The 20135-nt window shown below is 34.8% G+C and overlaps 1 long non-coding RNA gene across 1 annotated transcript; it reads left to right on the top strand.

Annotated features, from left to right (window-relative positions):
• The first annotated feature begins 510 nt into the window (after window positions 1–510).
• Window positions 511–2132, top strand: LOC109263623 (uncharacterized). The gene is made up of 2 exons (XR_002078295.2): window positions 511–629; window positions 1846–2132. It is a non-coding gene; the product is annotated as an uncharacterized LOC109263623 (long non-coding RNA).
• Window positions 2133–20135: the final 18003 nt, after the last annotated feature.

The following is a 20135-nucleotide window of genomic DNA, read 5'->3' as shown; positions in this document are numbered from 1 at the left end:
ATATAACATATGTGTAGGGTCAGACTGATGACATTAAGTGCCATTGGGTTAAATAAGAAAACAGCGAGAGAAATTGTAGGTTTAGTTTTTGGCAGATTAGGTTCATAGGGGAAACGCACATTCAATTTATACCAATAAAATAAATTGAGGGTTGCTTAAGAGTAGTCTCTGCAAATGGTTATCATTTCAAACAGAGTGAGTCATCATAGAGTCTATCTGTGCTATCATTATCTTGCCACTTGATAGATTGATTTCTACAGCTCCAGTAAGCGCATCAGCTTTTCATGATAAAATTAAATTTTGCCCTCAACGTTTAGCAATCTGATAACCTCCATTGAGCTAAATATATTAAGTAGCAGCTTAGTTTTCTGTTTTTCTCTACTCCACCCCCCCCCCTTTTTTTTTTTTACTTGTTATACCTTCAGAAATTGGTTAGGCATTACTAAAATCAATGGAGTTGGTAAATTCTAATCTGTCTCCTATTGTTGGTTATTTTTTTTCTAGCAGATCTCAGTAACCTAGAAGCAAACTCAAGGATGGTAGATACCTGTTGGGATTTTGGCAGAGGTATGAGAGGAAAAGCCAAGGACTGCAAGGAAAGATACTGATGAGATTATTTGAAATAATAGGTAATGGAATCTGAGCTAGGCGGAGGGGGTAATCAAGTAGGATGAGGCCACCAAGCAGGAAAAATTTAGAGGGCATAGCCATCTCAGATATGTTATAGAACACTGAGTGGGAATGATTCAAGCAAGAGAATGAAAATCTGGTATTTATACTTAGAGTGTAATGTCTTTTAAAGAGGAGATGCTCAATAAATATTCCTTCTGTTGCCTTTTATTTCCTCCTCATTCTAAGGATAAAGAGAATTTGATGTGTGATATTATCTAACTTCTTTGATTTATAAAAATAGAAAATTTTATTCTTTGAAATGATTCCCGATGTTAAATAAAAATAGAGATACAATGACTATTGGATGTTAGGAAAGGAGTATAAAAAAAAGGAAGCTACTTTTAAATGACTAAGAAATATTATTTTTACTTTACTATTCATTTTTAAAGTCTCCTTTACTGTAACAATTATAGTGTTCACATTTTTTGCAAGGTACTGATTAGTCACAGTTGGAATTAGAACATATGAAGTACTAAACTACTCTAAAAGAAATTATATGATGCTATTAGCCATTTTCAAATTCCATGTATATTAAATAACCTAAGGTGTTAAATTATAGATATTCAAATTACCTTTGTTACCTTTTTATGGAAAACTTGCTTAAAGATAGTATAAAAATCTACATAATATACAAGTGAATAAAAACATGTGTTACAGTAAATCAACTATGATGCCAACTCTTACTGTTTGACAAATTCTCTTTTGGAAGCTTTCATTATAAAAGTAATAATAAGAGTCTAATCTATAATTATAACTGCTTTTAGATGACAAGATAAAAACATTTAAATGCAGACATTAATTTGTGATGAATTATATTGCCTGATAGGATGCAGTGAAACCTTTGTCCAAATCTATAGGGAGTTTGTTAAAAATGACTTAAGCTTACTTTTGGTGTCTTTATTTCCCCTTACCTACTCATCATGAGGTTGCTCTCATTTTAATAAAGGAGAGGGAGGGACAAATATTAAACCAATAGATGTGAAGAGAGATTTGCTTTACCATTTTATGTCTATTGTTGAAAAGTACGTCAAATTTATACATGAGTTTTGGTGGATATAAAAAGATTGAAATTTGTGGCAAAGCAAAATGTGCTCAAACTTAGATGGAGTGAGTGAAATTAAAGCCTGTAGAAATATAGGATTCTTAGTAATTACTATGCTTTTTGACCTTCAGCTTTGCTTATAAAAGAAATAAATGGCTCCTACCCTCAAGAAGCTTACCATTTAGAAGAATAGACAAGCAAATGTGTGTACAACAAGTAAAATGATGTTCAAGATATATGATTGACTGGGTGAGGAAGCAGCAAAAGGAAGACAATACTTTACTGGAAACTAGGTGGGCAAGCTGGATTTAATCTGTTTGGTATGATATATTTATACAAATACAGATTGTCAATTGTACAATCTGACAAATACAATTTGTCAATACAGATTGACAAATAAAGATTGTCAAAATCTTAACGAGCACCGTGACTTGTAATTCTTCAGTAACCATCACAAAACCTCATTCTTTGAGGATATGATTTCTGATGCTGAATATGTATTGGTCCCTTGTCAGGATATAATGACTCTTCACAGAGCTGTAATCATGGACTAACTATTTCCCCTTATTTATTGATTAACAAGATTTTTTTTTTACAGGTGATACTGTTACTAACTAAATAGATTTCCGACGATGTAAATGGTTGTGTATTCCCAGAAAAAATAATGAAAAAACCTATTGCAGCTGCAATCTACTTATCTTCCTAAAGAAACCCATGCATGACAACGTTAGTTTAAGATTAAGACTATCAATGTGTGATTTAATACAAATATCTCAGGAATTTTAGTGATTTTAGGAGTCTATTATTATCTTTGAAAAGAACATGATAACTCTATGAAAAGACAAAAAAAGCACCTTGATTTAGTAAACATGTTCTGGGACAGCTTCTAGGTTGTGCGGTAATGCTGGGTGATGAGCTTGATAAAGAAGCTGGTTTGTGTTGGGAGTACAATCTATACCACTGGCAGTATGGATTGGAGAAGCTAGAGATCTGGAGAGGAACTGGATGCATGTTGGGTTGCACAGAGCAGCATTTTTTTTTTTAATTTAATATGGGAGCTATTCAACATTGAAAAATTGTAATTTAAAATATTTTTAAGCCAAGAAATGAGCTTCAATAAATTCTTTAAGATTTGATTGAAAAATCAAGCATATCTATCTATATCTATATCTATATATCTATATCTATCTCTCTTTTCATCAGAAGACTGGAACTTGAACTTACAGAAGTACACTTAAATATGCAGGGATTCATAGAAACATTCAGTACCTTGAAACATGTGATAGCTTAAAAGAAATATGTAAAAAAATTCTATATAATTAAGTTCAAACTTTAAAAACGCTGATAATGGAATCTCTGGTTAATGTCTGGTACCAGAAATTCTTCACTGAAGAAGCAAAGCTAGAGGAAGGTAATTAATCTTCAAGAGGGAAAGTGTTATAATAGCAATTGTCCTTTTTGAGACATATAATTGAATTTTGAGAATCATAGAATCATAGAATCATCTACTTTTAAAGGTGAAAACAAAGAACATGTGTGAATTTATGACATTTCCTTAGCATAATTTTATTTTTTTAAAGAAGAGTCTCAAACTATTAATCTAGGTGAGAAATCTATAATAACTGATCAAAATCTGTCTTGAGGCAAGCTGACTAAATAGCTTATGATCCCACAGTTAGTGACAAGGAGTTTTAATGGTTTTTATCAACAGCGACTTCATTAGTATATTCTTTTCACATTCATTTCCTTTTGATGTTGCCACCTTAAAATATTTTTTTTTTTTGATGAATTATACAAAGTTTACAGCATTACTTTGAGTCACAGGACTCGTATGCCCTTCAGTGATAAATTTACAACGAAAGTCCTTCTCTCCCAGGAGGAATGGGGGGAAGGAAGGTTTCATTCACTATTCAGCACAGTACCCAGGGCAAGGAACTATGATGTGCGATAGATTTACATCGCTAAATAAAATAGAAAGTTTTCTTGCAGTTTGGTGTTTTCCATCTATTGAATAAACAATGGTCAGGAATAAGACAGGGATGTCCATTCTCGCCACTGTTAATCAACACAGTGTTGGAAGTCCTAGCCACAGCAATCAGACAACATAAAGAAATAAAAGGTATCCAAACTGGCAAGAAAGACGTCAAACTTTATTTGCAGATTACATGATACTGTATACAGAAAACCCCAAAGACCCCACCCAAAAAATTAATCTTTTTTTTTTTTCTTTTAACAAATTGTGCTGTGTCTGTGAATGAACAGTGTTCAGGATGTAGAACAGCAGGAGACTTATTTAGAGAGGATGTTATTGGAGGGCCTTCTTGGGAAGGTGACTTAAGCTGAGATCTCGAAGATCTGATGGAGAAATCACTAGGTGAAAACAACTGCATATGGCTTAAATGAATCCATATAAGGAAGAGGAATGACATTGTCTACAGTGCCACCCTTGCAGATCAGTCAGTTAAGAACCATGACACATAGTTATTAGGTTTGATAACAAAAAGTTACCAAGTTGTTTTGGCAAAAGCAGTTTCCAATGAGTGGAAGAGAACAAAATTCAAATTGCTCAGAATTGAGTAATGAATGAAGGTTGATAGTAGGGAAAGGAAAGCCATGAATACAGCAAATATCAAAAACAATTTATTTAGCCAATTTCATGTTGTTGGATGATTGAAATACTTGACAACACCAGTTGTAAGTTAATAACAATATTACATTGTAAATTATTATAAGGGAGTATTACACAACCATTAAAAGTGATGAGTTTTGGGATGAGCACTGGGTGTTGTATGGAAACCAATTTGACAATAAATTTCATATATTGAAAGGAAAATAAATAAAAGTGATGTGAGAATAATATTTAATGATATATGAAAAAGCTCACTAACTTATAAATTGAAAAGTAGGAGATAATATTGGATATACAAAAAATTGGATATATAAAAAATATATGTGATGATAACACATCTCCCTATGAATATATATAAATAGATGTGTCAATATTGGTTGTAATAATAATATATTATGTCAATATATGTTTATATATATAAATATAACTGCAAGAGTTTATATTCATTGAATATAAACATGTGTTACATAAATATAAACAGGTGTTATCTCTGTGTGATAGTTTCATTTACATTAATATTTTTACGATAAATTACTTTTCTAATAACAATTTAAAAATCACATATTGTAAATAAAGTATAATAAGCTCTAAAATTACATAGACTTGGGTTCAAATCTATGTCCTGCTATTCACTAACTTCTCTCCAAGTGGAATTATAATAGATTCCTTATAAGGTGTGTAAGAAGATCATGTTGACAATGTATGAAAACTTTAACACTTTAAAACATAATTATACTTTCAATAATTTATTGCTACAGACTGAATGTTTGTGTCTCTTTCAAATTCATATGCTGAAACCTAATCCCCAGTGTGATGGTATTTGAGTGTGGGGTTTTGGGAAGGTAATTAAGTCACGAGGGTAGAACCCTCATGAATTAGATAAGTGCCTTCAGAAAATTCCTGGCCCATTGTACTATATGAGGACCCAGCAAGAATATGAGTTTCTGTGTAGGAAGTAGGATCTCACTAGACACCAAATCTTCTGGCATCTTGATCTTGGACTTCATAGCCTCCAGAACTATGGGAAATATTTTTTTTTGTTTGTAAGTCACTTGGACTGTGGTATATAATATTTATTTTTATTTTATATATATTATCATATATAAATATATTTTTAATTATACTTATAAGAGATATATATTCAGTTCAGTATATAAACAGAACAACAATGCAATAAACTAGGGAAAGGCAATAGAATTTTTCGTGAATAGAATTATTGGTTAAGCTAGTGGGTATAATATATAACATTAGTGAGTCTGTATTGCCTTATATTTTTAGAATAAAAATAGTAATTTTTGTTAAGAGCAAATCTTTGTTATCCAGAATATATATCCTTTGAAAATTTTCTGTGTTAAGTATTTCCAGAAGATATCCTGTCATCATTGACAACATGCTTATGTATCCTATAGAAACCAGATGTGATCCATTGAGATGTTCAAGGGATAGTTGTGCTTCTGGAATTCGTAGAATAGAAGAATTCTAAAAGGTTAACGCAGTACAATGTAGACAACACTTCTAAATTGGGACCACAAAAAAATGAAAAGTGGTTTTCTTATATGACCTTATAAAAGCAGAGCCAGATCATTCAGTTTTTATTTTAAGATTAGGTTGGAAGATAAACCAACTCCTTTTCTTCTCATGAATACGCTTGTGTAGGTTTTGTAGTAAAATTTATTCCTTTCTTAAAAGTAATGGCAAAAAGGAAATAAAGGTTTCTATACCTAGGGCTAATACAAAATTGCAACTCAGATGAAATTTCTCTTTCATGTACCCTCTAATATAAATCCAGGTTCATAAATTTCAGCTTTTTGTTTTGGCATTCTATAAAAATGATCATTCAAGTTGAGTTTAGTAAATGTCTATTTATTTACATAAAAAGCTGTACATACCAGACATGTGCATTAATTATCTTTTATTATAATATTTATTACTGTCCAACAATTATGATATCTGGATACACAGAGGAACATGTTGACAGACACAGTCCCTACCCTTAAGGTAGTTGTAGTTTATGATAACATGGATGAGAAGAGCCACATAAAGAGTATTGGGGAAAATAATACCAACATCTAATAAGAAACTTAAAAATAATAAACTGATGTTTTGGTGCATTTTGGAAAAAATCAGCAAAATAATTACAGGTGTATATTTAAATAGGTTTAAAAAATTGTTACTTATGTTCCTGGGGAGAAATTAAAGGAAAATATAAGACCATAGTGATAACTTGAATAGTGAAAGGAAATAAATCAGAGAGAGCCAAGGGGTAGATACGCTTCATATCAGAGAGATTTCTGGCAGTACAGTGATGAGTTTTATCCATCAGGAATATAATTAGATTACATATCAACTGTGAAAATACAGTTATATGATGAAGTCATTAGTAAGCAATAATAGAGAGCTTCATAACAGGACTGGTAAGATGGCAGGAAGCAATATGGACAAAGTATCTGGTATTATTTAAAAGATATTTCTTTTATGTCAGACAATTCTAGTACTGGTTTGCCTACTTATCGTAACTTAATCTCTAAGCTTACATTTTCTTTTCTGTAAAATACAGATAATAAACCCTTTCTGTTATGCCAGCAGTAATGGCTTATGGTTTTGGATTGACCATCAAGTTCACGAGACAAATATCTTTTAACCAGCACCAATATTTTTTTCCTTTGAATTTAAGGAAGGGAGAGGAAGGAAATAGCACAGCACACAAAGCAACACCATAGCATAGGCCATGTATTCTGCATGATATGCCAGTCATTCCATACTTGGGATAATGTAATCATGAGATAAGATGCTAGACAACCTAGGTTTAGGGGAGTAATCAGCACTGCAATCCCTTTCGCTTTTTTCCTAATTAGGCAAGCAGTTGCCTCAGGTGCTCATAATTGACCCCAATCTTCAAAAAAGTTGCTTTTTATCAATATAGATTATTCATTATTTGCTCTGGACAATAAAACAAGTACTTCGTTTGATACATAGTTCTTGGCTGGATTCTCACCTTCTATCTGGTGTCCTATTTTTGTATTAATTTTGTGAACTCTATTACTAGGAGACTTGCCCAAGGGTCACATTCTCAGGCACCCCTAAAGATAAAGCCACAGATATGGCTCTTAACTTTTCCCTTCCAGTGTCACCATATGGATTGCATGAGGGTTTAATGAAGTTCTATAATTTTAATGCGTAGCACAGTGTATGACACAGAGTGGGAATAAATATCAGTTAACGATTATCCTTATTAGTAAGGCTCGACATATAAGATTGGTACTTAGTTCTAAGGTTTTATCTCACCAGGTTCTGTTCCGGATATGAAATCTACATCACTGGGTTATCAGTACTGCTACCACCACCATTACTACTGAACACACACACTTTTTAATTTTTCCTTTAGTAATTACATTTGGAAGAAAATTTTTCATCACTTTCTAATCAAGACACTTGATTTTCAGAGTGCCTGGGTGGCTCAGTCAATTGCGTCCGACTTCGGCTCAGGTCATGATTCCGCACTTCGTGGGTTCAAGCCCTGCGTCGGGCTCTGTGCTGACAGCTCGGAGCCTGGAGCCTGCTTCGGATTCTTTGCCTCCCTTTCTCCCTCTCTCTCTGCCTTTCCCCTGCATGCTCTCTGTCTCCCAAAAATAAATAAATATAAAAAAATACTTGATTTTTCCTTTATTTCTATTTTTATTACTAAATGGACACTTAGGTATATATGTAAGTAGCTATTATGGAGAAATAATTAGGTTATAATATCAAAACTATGTTTATTTTATAGCACTGGACTTAATTCTGTGTCTCCACTCAGGTGAAGTTGCTTAAGATCTTTTTTCTGTCTTCAGCACATTACTGAAATAATTGTCAAAGTTTAGTGAAATTTGTAAATAGAAATTGATGTTCTATAGCATTAATTTATATACACACTTACCCTTTAGTGTCATAGTTCTTGAAGCAAAGCAGACGGGGAGGTGAAAGCATTTTGCATTATTAGTCTTCAGAGGACTATAGAAGTAGAGCAAGGAAGGGAAGCAAATAAAGTTGCTCTGTTTTTTTTTCAGGGCTGCTTTTCTCCTATGACTTCCTGAATCCATAAAATAAAGAAATATCACACTTTTGAGTATCTGCAGGTCCTCTGACCCTAGGCAATCTTATTTTTAAGATTTTAGAGAGTTTAGGAGAAAGTTGTTAGAAGAATTTTATTTTTCGTTATGACATTATTTCTTGTTTCTCTTCCATTTTTGCCGTTTCTTTTGCCCATGAGCTCTTCTTATTTCTAATTTAGTCTGATAGTATTAGAACTTACTTCAACCAACCAGTTCAATTTAGAAAAACCCATGGGGGTGGTATAAACAAAGTTTTAGAAAAGTATGACAATAATCATCAACCCAAATGAACCCAATTCTCCTGTTATATTCTATCAGTACCTAAATGTGTTTTATAAAGGATGCTTCTTTCCCTGGGAGTAAAAACTCTTCTCTACGATACTTTTTTTTTTTTAAATAATCTATGAATTTCAATAGGGGAGAATAAATGTTTTTAAAAATTGCTTTTAAAAGGAAATGTGCCAGGAGATCAACAGGGGCAACTCTTTTCAATGAATCTGTGCTTACATGATATGACAGTTTATTTCCCAGCAAGAGTTAGGGCATTTAGATGTTTAGTAACAGATAATGCATTACCTTCCCAGTGAGTTCAGGACTTAATCAGGACTTAATCACGTGCTAGTGAATGCAGGCTTAATAGTAATGTATACTGAGGCCTTAGCATCTCAGGCTGGGTGAAAAAAGGAGGAAGTAAATATCCAGCCTTGATGGGGGCAGAAATATGAATACAGTTACAGAGCTAAGTCTTGCAGTAATTATCTGCATATTATCTGAATGGCCCGGTAAAGGTATGGATATGGAAATTGTGGCTAAATGATAGAGCCTTATGCTTCACCCAGGTTCAGCAACATGATAAGTCTAGCTGCCACCAGCGGTGTCCTGGTCCAGGTGATCTGCCCACTGTGGAAGAATTCTGGCCATTGTTTAGGTTTGGGGTGAGGCTGTACAGTGGTGCCATTCAGCATCTTAAGGTGACAGCAAAGGTTAAGGAAAACGAGATATCAGTACCAAGCAAAGAAGGTGTTCAGGTGAATATTCCTTCGCTATTTGAGAGGTGGTATTGAAAGCAGAATTGGAGGTAGGATCACGGGTTTGTGTATATTAGCTCATTCCTGCTGAGAAGTTGGTGTAGTCTGTGGCTGTACTGGACTGACCTCATATACTGTGTGTACTCTGAGAAATCAGTTATGATTCTCATAGAATTGTAGGCAGAGGAGACTGGAGACAAGTCTTTTTCACACCACTCATGGCCATGCTTCCATGAGATCCTTACGGACCCTTGGAACACAGTAGCAAGATGAGTAATTTTAGGAAAAGATAGCTAGAATATGTAAGCATCAATTTTATAGCTCTTCAAATAAGCTTGATTTAATCAAGTTATTTTACATTAGAAATCCAGCCAACACGGGCACCTGGGTGGCTCAGTCGGTTTAAGTGTCCAACTCTTGGTTTGGGCTCAGGTCATGATCTCACATTTCATGAGCTCAAGCCCCACCTTGGGCTCTGTGCTGACATTGCAGAGCCTGCTTGGGATTCTCTCCTCCCTCTCTGTCTGCCCCCTTGCTCTCTCTCTCAAAATAAATAAATAACTTAAAAAAATACAGCCAAAAAGTGTCCTAACCTATTGGTGCCCAATTTGTTTTGTAAGCAGCAGAGCAGTTCATGATATGAGCTGCTTCAGTGGTTTTCTATACTTGACACTCATTTTGTAAAATCTTCTCTCTTCCTTCAAATACAAAGAAGACTAAGATTCTCACTGCAGAAACTCTAGGCTTCCTTGATCTGACATGTTTAGAGACTATTCAGATGATAATGTGGGTGAGCTTCTGATCTTGAGAAGATGATGTGTGCGGTTTAATTGAGATTATAGGTTTATCACCTTGTTTGTAACTTGCTTCCGCTTAAATTTGCAGACAGATGACATTTTAGACTCTACAGTAAACATTTATACCGCATTACACTGTACTTTGTTAAAATGAATTAGATCAATTATTTAATGGAAATTATCTCCAGTTTTAGGCTATCCCTCCACTTTCCCACTTTTTCAATGTTAGAAATCTTCTGTGGTACATGTAACATACTCTTCAGTAGTCTATGTCTCAATTCCCAATCTCTGGTGTCAGAATCACCTGCAATGTTTCTTTAAAAAACTGATGCCTTTGTTGAACCCTAGACCTATTTCACTAGGTGACTCTGCTCTAATGTAAAGTTTAGGAATCAGCTAGTTGTGGATCCATTCCTCACCCCAGCAGTTCTTTACTTTACAGTTGAATATAGATATGTGCAGTCAATATTCAGCAAGCATTTATTGTCTACTGTGTGCTAGAGAGTCTATTAGGTACCAGTGATCCAAAATGAATAAGACATATTTTGTCTTTAAGAAGTATATCATACAGGGGCACCGGGGTGGTTCAGTTAGTTAAGCCTCCAACTGTTGATTTCAGCTCAGGTCGTGATCTCATAATTTGTGGGTTTCAGCCCCATGTGGGGCTCTGTGCTGACAGTGCAGAGCCTGTTTGGGATCCTCTCTCTCCCTATGTCTGTCTGCCCCTTCCCTGCTCTTTCTGTCTCTCAAAAATAAAATAAACTTAAAAAAATGTGTACAATACATGGGAGATAGAGCTCTAAAGCACATAACAATGTGATATATAGTCCACCAGATAAATACAAAATGCAACAGGAACAAAGGGAAAAAAATAGTCACTTCCCTCAGGAGAGAAGAGGAGGGTATGTTAGTCACAGAAGATGTGGCATGTGAGCTGTGTTGAAGCAAGTTCTCAGAGAAGTAGACAAATGTCTTAAAGAAAAATAAATATCCCTGTGCACTCACAAAGAATGAGAAGTTCTGGTGGCTGGAGCCTACCATGTATAAGCGGAAATCCTGGGTCTTAATTGAAAAGGGCATTGTGAATTATGGTAAGGATACTTTCATACCTATAGGTGATGAGAAATACTGAAAGATTTTTTTTTTTAATTTTTTTTTTTTTAACGTTTATTTATTTTTGAGACAGAGAGAGACAGAGCATGAACGGGGGAGGGGCAGAGAGAGAGGGAGACACAGAACTGGAAGCAGGCTCCAGGCTCTGAGCCATCAGCCCAGAGCCCGACGCGGGGCTCGAACTCACGGTCCGTGAGATCGTGACCCGAGCTGAAGTCGGACGCTCAACCGACTGAGCCACCCAGGCGCCCCAAGATTTTTTTTTTAATACTGAAAGATTAAAAAAAATTTTTTTTTAATGTTTATTTATTTTTGAGACAATGTGAGAGACAGAGTGCTAGCAGCGGAGGGGCAGACAGAGGGAGACACGGAATCCCAAGCAGGCTCCAGGCTCTGAGCTGTCAGCCCAGGGCCTGACATGGGGGCTCGAACTCACAAACCGAATGGTGAGGTCATGACCTGAGCCGAAGTCGGACACTTAACCGACTGAGTTGCTCAGGTGCCCCAATACTGAAAGATTTTGAGGAAAGTAGTGATATGACCAGATGGAGGTCTGTAGCTGCTTATGTGTGAAAAGGAAAGTAATCTTTTGAAAGGAAGTCTGCCTTAATATCTCCACTGCACCAAAACAACAAAATAACATCGGTTTTTGCGAATGAATTATACAATGTAAAATAATTGGCTTTGATTTTTTAAATGGAATTGATTGGATAAATGCTCTCCGGGATACCCAATCAAATATTCCAGTGATCTTGCTATTGGTAACGTTCCAACTGACACAAATTCTGTTTTTATATAGACTTAAAAAAATGCAGGTATTCGGTACATAAACATTTGAAGAAATGGCATTATTTTTAAATTCTCCTTTTTTCGATTTGAATTTTCTGCGTGTACATGGGATTCTTAAATGCAGCGGAGCTGTGACAGCCACAAGTGATGTCACACAAGACACCAAAGTGGCCTAGTCCCGTGTTTGTCCTTCATCATCTCGGAGTTCTTGTTCAATCTTCAGGGACAGAGGAGAAATGAAAAAAGCCTAAGGACAGGCCAAGGAGATTCACTGACTATTTATAGAATAACCTTCTGTTGGAGAGAATCAGCTCTTCAAAGAGAGGGAGCTAAAGCTTTGTGTGTGTGTGTTTAACAGAAACAGCAGCACTGTGAAAAATAAGGAGACAACTCCTAAATCAAAGGAATACTTTGCAATTCTAAAAGAAGAATATAGGGGACAAGTGTAAAATTTTAACAGTGAGCTAAAGTGAAAGGATTTTTAGTGTCATGTGTTTTATTGTTCTCTTGGGATGTTATATTTTGAGAATATTAGGCAAGTTTTGTTGCTTCCCCAAGACCTGCCCAAACAGTAAAATATTACAAAGTTAACATCACTTTTGCACCTTGAATGTCAGCTGTAGACCACAGGTGAATTATTTGTAAGTGCAAAATTTAATAAATGTTGTTGCGCAGTGGCTTTAAGATAATTATACTGTTAAAATAATATTTAAAATAACTTTTAAAATTACACTCTCGTGGCTCGTAAGCCTTGCCCAATTTAAACATTGAATTGTGAGAAATATGTTTTCCTTTTTTGTTTGGAACCAATTTCATAGAGTTGTAGTCTTTTGCAACACTTTTATTATATAACCAGGCCCAGAAGATCCCCATCCCCCATCTTTTCACTGTAATGTTTTCTTCCCATTTTATTCCAGAAGATGCCAAGGCAGTCTCCTGGTGGGTTACCTTGGCAACCTCATGTGTCATGTTTTAGAATGTCCCAGGGCTGCAGTTTTATTTCCATTTGCATGCACTTCAGTCAGCTAACTGTAAATTTAAAAGGCCTGTTGTAGAATCAATCTTTTTTTTTTTCTTGAATGAATAACAGATAATTAGGATTACTGTTCAATAAAATCCACGTATATTTAGTACAGTTGTTAGGAAATCTTGGGCTGCTCTTACCTCAAGGCATGATATTTTTCACATGGCACTTCATAAACTGATGCTGTAATGCCACATAATAGAACATACAGTGTATTATATACATAATATAATACTCAGTGTGACTGCTTGATCTCATCTTTGAAAAGCATGTCACTTTCCAATCTCTTGATGACAACTATACAAGGCTCTCCTCAGCGGAGCTTTGGACATGTCAATCAGGGTAAGACTGCAGTGACTCATGATTCTTTTATTATACCAAGTTATACATTTCAAACAGCCTCAATCAAACAAATACTAAAAATACATCATTTAATATATCGGAAGAGTCACATCTTTTTAGCAATATCATTTAAAAGTTAGTGACATATTTGCTTTTTTACATGCTTAAAATTCTTTTAAACATATTTTTGTAGAAAATGGCTTACACTTTGCATTAATCTTCAAACATAGACTTTGGCAGTTTTATAAAAAGCAAGAGATATAGAAGGCCTGATGTTTGAGCTAAGTTGTATATAAAGGTAATTGCAAAGCTGAAATGAAAAGCAATTCTCTTTGAAACGCCAGTATTTATTAGGTATCAGAGTGGGAGTGATGGATTATTGTTTTTGCTCCAGGAAGAAAAGTACCATTGCACATACTCCACGGTCTGCAAGATATTTTGTGCTTCTCTATAAAGAATATAGGTATTCTATGATCACTCAGAACATTCTAGGAGGATATTCTGCTATGCAATAGTGACATTTTTCTGTTTGGCCCAGACTCATTGTTACCTTGAAATTAATAACCTTCTCTTTCAAAGAAAGGGTCTCGGAAGAGCTTTACTGAGTAATTTTGAGTGCTGCCATAAATTGAGCTATATTTCCCCTTTCATTCTTTAGGGGCATCACCTGAACATGCTTCAATATGTGCAGGGTAATTCAGGTGCTACTTTCTTTCACAGTGTTAGCTCCTAAGCTTGATTATCCTTAGCATGGTATTTTAGTTTCAGATTTGATGAAAAGAGTGGAAATAGATCATCTTTGTTCATGAATTTTCTATTTTCCAAAGTCTTCCCCATCCTAAGAGTATTAGGAGAATTTTCTAATACGGTGGTTCATTCATTAAGGATCCCTGTGTCTAAATATCATTCTTTGGTGAATATCCTTAAAGCAATATGGTTCTTTTAGACATGAGTTTGTAACAGACCATTCAATAAATAACAGAGGCCTGGATAAGAGATGCTTTTTTTTTTTTTTTTTTTTTTAAAGTCCAAGGGGACTTTGCCAACTACGTTGACATCTTATTGTTGTAAAAATCCTTTGCAGTAGCTAATGAGAAGACATTCTCATTATGGTGCCCAGACTAACTGTAACAGCGTCATTCACTGTGTTCATAGGAAATAAACAAACAAAATTCAAATTTGCCTAATCCACATCTTGTTCTTAAAACACTATTAACATCTTTCCCAAACCTTAGTTGTTCATGACACCAGTGATTGCTTCCAATTTCTTTTTTTTTAGATTAGTAGTTTTTTAATGCTAATATATCAAAGGCTGGTTGTTTCTCCTATGACCATAGTAAGGTTAGCTAGCACTGAATGGCTGTGGAATAGATTATCTCTGGCTCTGAGCAGCCATAACTGAGAGCATTGAGCAAATCTTCCAGTCAAGCATGATTTTTCATTTAAAATATATTTAGAGCACCTGAAATGCAGATGGATAAGTTAAACTCATCTTTTGCAATTTATGGCATATTGTTCATTAATACTGCTCCATGCAAAACTCCTCTCTTATTTCCACTATTTCTCTCTCTTGTTTTTCACAACTTTATTGTGGCATAATTTATGTAAGACAAACTGCACCTATGTAAAGTGTACAATTTGATGAATTCTCACATATGAATACATCTATAAACCCAACATTACAATGAAGATAATAAGCATCTCTATCAGCCCCAAAAGTTTCCTTTTGCCTTTTTTGTGATCTCTCCTTGTCTCTACTCTCCCAACCACAGATCTATTTTCTATGGCTATAGATTAGCTTGCAGTTTCTAGAGTTTTCTATAAATGGAATGATATAGTGTGCATTCATTTTTGTCTGGCTTCTTTCATGCAGAGGAATTATTTTGAAATCTATCCATGATATAGTGTGTATCAGTAGTTCCTTTCTTAAAAAAATTTTATTTACTTACTTTGAGAGCGAGAGAGAGCATGAGTGAGCAGGGGAGGGGCAGAGAGAGAGAGGGGGGAGAGAGAATCCCAACAGGCTCTGCGCTAACAGCGTGGAGCCCTATGGGGGGCTGGACCTCACAAATCATAAGATCATTACCTGAGCCGCAATCAAGAGTTGGTGGCTTAAAGGACTGAGCCACCCAGGTACCTCAGTTCCTTCCTTTTATTACTGAGTAGTATGCCACTGTACAGAATTTGTTTATCAGTTCATCTGTTAATAGACATTTGAGTCATTTCCAGTTTTTGTCTGTTACAAATAAAGTTGTTATAAGCAATAACATATATCTTTGTGTGGACATAGGTTTCATTTTTCTTGTATAAATAGGTGTGGAAAGGCTGGGTCATATGGGAACTTTTTAAAGAGAGCATCAAACTGGTTTTGCAAAGTGGATATGCCCTTTTACAGCATCACTAGCTTTGTGCAAGAGTCCCATATTCTCACTGATAATTAGCCCAGCCAATTTTTTAGTTGTCACTATTGTAATACATGTTTAGTGGTTCCCCATTGTGGCTTTAATTTGCATTTCCTAATGACTAATGATATTGAGTGTTTTTTCATGTTTTTTTTTGCCAAATGAATACCTTCTTTGGCGAGGTGTCTGTTTAAGCCATTTCCCCATTTTCTACTGGATTTTCTTATTATTGAGTTTTAAAAGTTCTTTGTATATTCTAGATGCATGTTTTTTTTTTTTTTACCAGATACATGTTTTGAAAATATTTTCTCTCACTCTGGAGTAGGTCTTTCTATTTATGACACAGTGTCTTAGGAAAGCAAAATCTCCTTATTTTAATTAAGTCCAGTTTATCTTTTTTGTGTGTGTGTGGATAGTACTTTTGGTGTTATGTTTCAGAAATCTTTGCTTAACTCAAGGTCATAGAGGTTTCCTATTATTTTATTCTAGATGTTTTATACTTTTAGGTTTTACATTTAGGGTTGTAATCTATTTTGAATTAATTTTTATATGTGATACAATGTGTGAGTTGAGGTTCTTTTTATTTTTCTTTCTTCTTTCTTTCTTTCTTTCTTTCTTTCTTTCTTTTTTTTTTTTGAATAGCAATGCCCATTTGTTGAAAGACTATAATTTTCCATTGAGCTGACTTTCCATCTTTGTTGAATATCAATTACCCATATATGTGTAGGTGAATTTCTGGACTTTGTACATTCTATTCTACTCCATTGATCCACCATTTCTTTAAAAAATTTTTTTAGATTGTTCTTTTATTTGTTTCCCCTTTTGTCATATCTCCACTCCTATTTTCTTCAATCTGATATAGACTTCTTATTGTGTGTATGAGTGTGTATAACATATATGTACATGTATATGTACACACATATTTGTACTATATCTTAAAATATATAGTTATTTTGTATAACATGTTTTAATTTACATAAATATTTTGTATATACCTTTATTCTATTTGATACTTTTTATAATTTTTGTAATATATTCAAAAATATTTCTATTCTCACTCATATTTCTCTTAGTAAATTTATCTAATGAATTGTGTCTAATTGCTCAGAATATCTGACAGTGAACATTCATTACATTCTGCTTATCTATTCCCAGAAGAATGGATATCTAGGATGCATATGTCTTCAACTTTCTGGAACTACATAACACACTACAATGAATATCCTTTTAGAAGCACCTTTGTGAAACTCTGAGAGGATTTCTCTACGTGTGGGGCCACTGGGACAGAATTTATATACATACTCCATTTGACTATATACTGAGCAACCATTTCCCTGTAAAACCAGAAAAATTTATATTCCAACCAGTTGTGCAAGACGTTTCTTAGTTCTTTACATCCTTGACAACACACGGTGTTATACCACATCCAATTTTTTTTCACTTCAATAGATGTAGAAGTATAATATCTTTTTAATTTGCATTTCTCAGATTGCTAGTAAATGTGAGCAACTCATTTACATGTAAACTACATGGGTTTCTCTTTCTGTGACTTGTCTTTTAATTTTTTTAGTCAATTTTTCTATCACGTTTGCTATTCATTTGCAGTTTACTTGCAGAAGCTGCTATATTCTAGAATAATGTTCTATAGAACTTTCTGCAGTGATGGAAACGTTCTATATCTGTGCCATGTAATAGTACTAGCCACATATGACTCTTGTGCACTTAGAATATGGCTGGTGGCAATGAGGAAGTAAATTTTGAATTTTATGTAATTCCCCTTAATTTACATTTAATTAGTCACTGATGGCTAGTGTCTACTGTGCGAAAGAATGCAGCTCCTGACATTGCTCCCTTGGCAATGTTGCAGACTTCAGTTAGCTTCTTTCTGGCTCCTATCTGTCTCCTACCTTTCTCTGTGGTCTTCGTCATTCAACAGAAACCTTCACTTTTGATCTATTTAAACACAATAAATTTTTGACTTATGGTTTTTAGCTTTAGCGTTTTATTTAATACATATTTTCCCTTGCTAAGGTCACAAAGATATTCTCCCACATTTTTTTTTCCTTATAGTAGCAGTTAAATGATTCAGTCTTGTTTTCCTCTCTGTAATCATATAGAGTTTTCCATCCATAATCTATTAAATAATCTCTTTATAACTCATTGCTTTGTGAGTTATAAATAAGATAACCTTATTTATCATATATCAAAATTCTGTTTATGTCTTTCTAAGCTCTGTATTCTTTCCATTGGGTTATTTCTCTGTTGTGCTTATTCTGTATGCTTTTGTTACTACCGTTATGATATTTAAGTTTATTTATTTTGAGAGAGAGTGAGAGACCATGGATATGCATGCACAAGCTGAGAAGGGGCAGAGAGGGAAAGAGAATTCCATGCAGGCTCGATTCTGCCCCTTGTGGGGTTCAATCTCATGAACCATGAGATCATGGCCTGAGCCAAAATCAAGAGTCCCCAGGCCTAACTGAATGAACCACCCAGGCACCCCTACAACATATTTTAATAACCAATAGGACATATACCTGGTTTTTGGGTCACCTTTCTCAAAATTGTCTTGGCTTTATGTAATCTTCATCTTTTCCACAAACTTATTTTAAAACAGTAATCTTTATTTATGAAGGTATAATTTACATATAGTATGTAGCTCAATTAATACAAATATGCATAAAACCATGCCACTACCATCTAGATCAAAATGGAGAACATTTCCACCACCTCTAGAATCTTTACATGCCCCTTTATACTCAATATCACTGTATCTCTAGAGATATTCTGAATTCTATAATTATTGGTTACTGGGTATTGCTTTGGTTTGACTTTCTTCCATCCACGTGATATTTCTAAGATTTATTCATGTTACTGCATCAGTAAGTGTTTTCTTTTTACTGTCATATATTATTCCATTTTATGAATATACCACCTTGTGTTTATCTAACTTCATGGCGATGGACCCTTGGATGTCTTCCAACTTGGAGCTATTCAATGGTATGCTGGTAAACTTGCTGGGGTGGGTGGGAAGAAGTAAGGAGACACTCTGATTTGCAGCATTTTTCAACCCCTGGTGTTAATGCTTTCACCCTGGCCAATTTCAAATTCCCCACAGCTTAACAATAAGCTTGCAGAATTCCTTGTGAGCTTCTGCAAGCTGACTACTTGGAGCTATCGTGAATAAAGCTGCTCTGGATATTCTTGTACAAGGGTTTTGGTTGTTGCTGTTGCTGTTTTTCTTTTGGTGTATGTGAACTTATTGTACTTGGGTATGTGCTAATTGCAGGATTCCTGGGTCATAACATAGGCATATGTTTAATTAGTAGATATAGACAAATTTCCTAGTTTGCTGATAATTTTTATAACATATAGGAATAGACTTTCTCAATTCCTTTTCTCCATGTATGTAAATAATCTTGATTTTTTCTTTTTGATCAATCAATAAGAATTATATATTTAGAGAGAGAGAAAGCATGCGCGAGCAGGAGAGAGGGCAGAGAGAGAGAGAGAGAGAGAGAGAGAATCCCGAACAGTCTCCATGATCAGCACAGAGCCTGACCTGGGACTTGATCCCATGACCCTGGGATCATGACCTGAGCCGAAATGAAGAGTCAGGTGCTCAACCAATTGAGCCATCCAGGTACTCCAAGATATATATTTTCTTGATGTTAAACTTTACCTCTACATTGATAATAATCAATCATATTTGATCATATTATATTCTCTTTTGAACACACTTAGATTTGGCTAGTTAAAAGTCTAGGCATATATAGAGACAGGGGGAGGGAGAGGGAGAGGGACTATATTTTACAAAAATGAAAACAAAAAGAGAGTAGTTTCCAAATTAAGATTAAAATTTAAAGTGTATAAATTAAAGTATATAGGTACTTGCCCAAATTTTCTATTATTGAATATTTGTAGCTTGGCTTTCTCCTTATTGTTATTACATTTTGACTTTCCCTATTCTTTTTTTCAATGTTTTACTTATTTTTGAGAGAGTGCAAGTTGGGGAGGGGCAGAGAGAGGGGGACAGAGGATCTTAAGCAGGCTCTGCACTGACAGCAGTGAGCCTAATGTGGGGCTTGAACTCATGAACAGTGAAATCATGGCCTGAGCCAAAGCTGGAAGCTCAACTGACTGCACCACCCAGGTGCCCTGACTCTCCCTATTCCTTATGGTCCTAATCCTGAAACTATTGTTTTC

The sequence above is a fragment of the Panthera pardus genome, unplaced genomic scaffold (genome assembly GCF_024362965.1).
Source record: "Panthera pardus isolate Hobbes unplaced genomic scaffold, ASM2436296v1 HiC_scaffold_8, whole genome shotgun sequence".
Lineage (NCBI taxonomy): Eukaryota > Metazoa > Chordata > Mammalia > Carnivora > Felidae > Panthera > Panthera pardus.
This window is presented reverse-complemented; position numbering and strand designations above follow the sequence as displayed.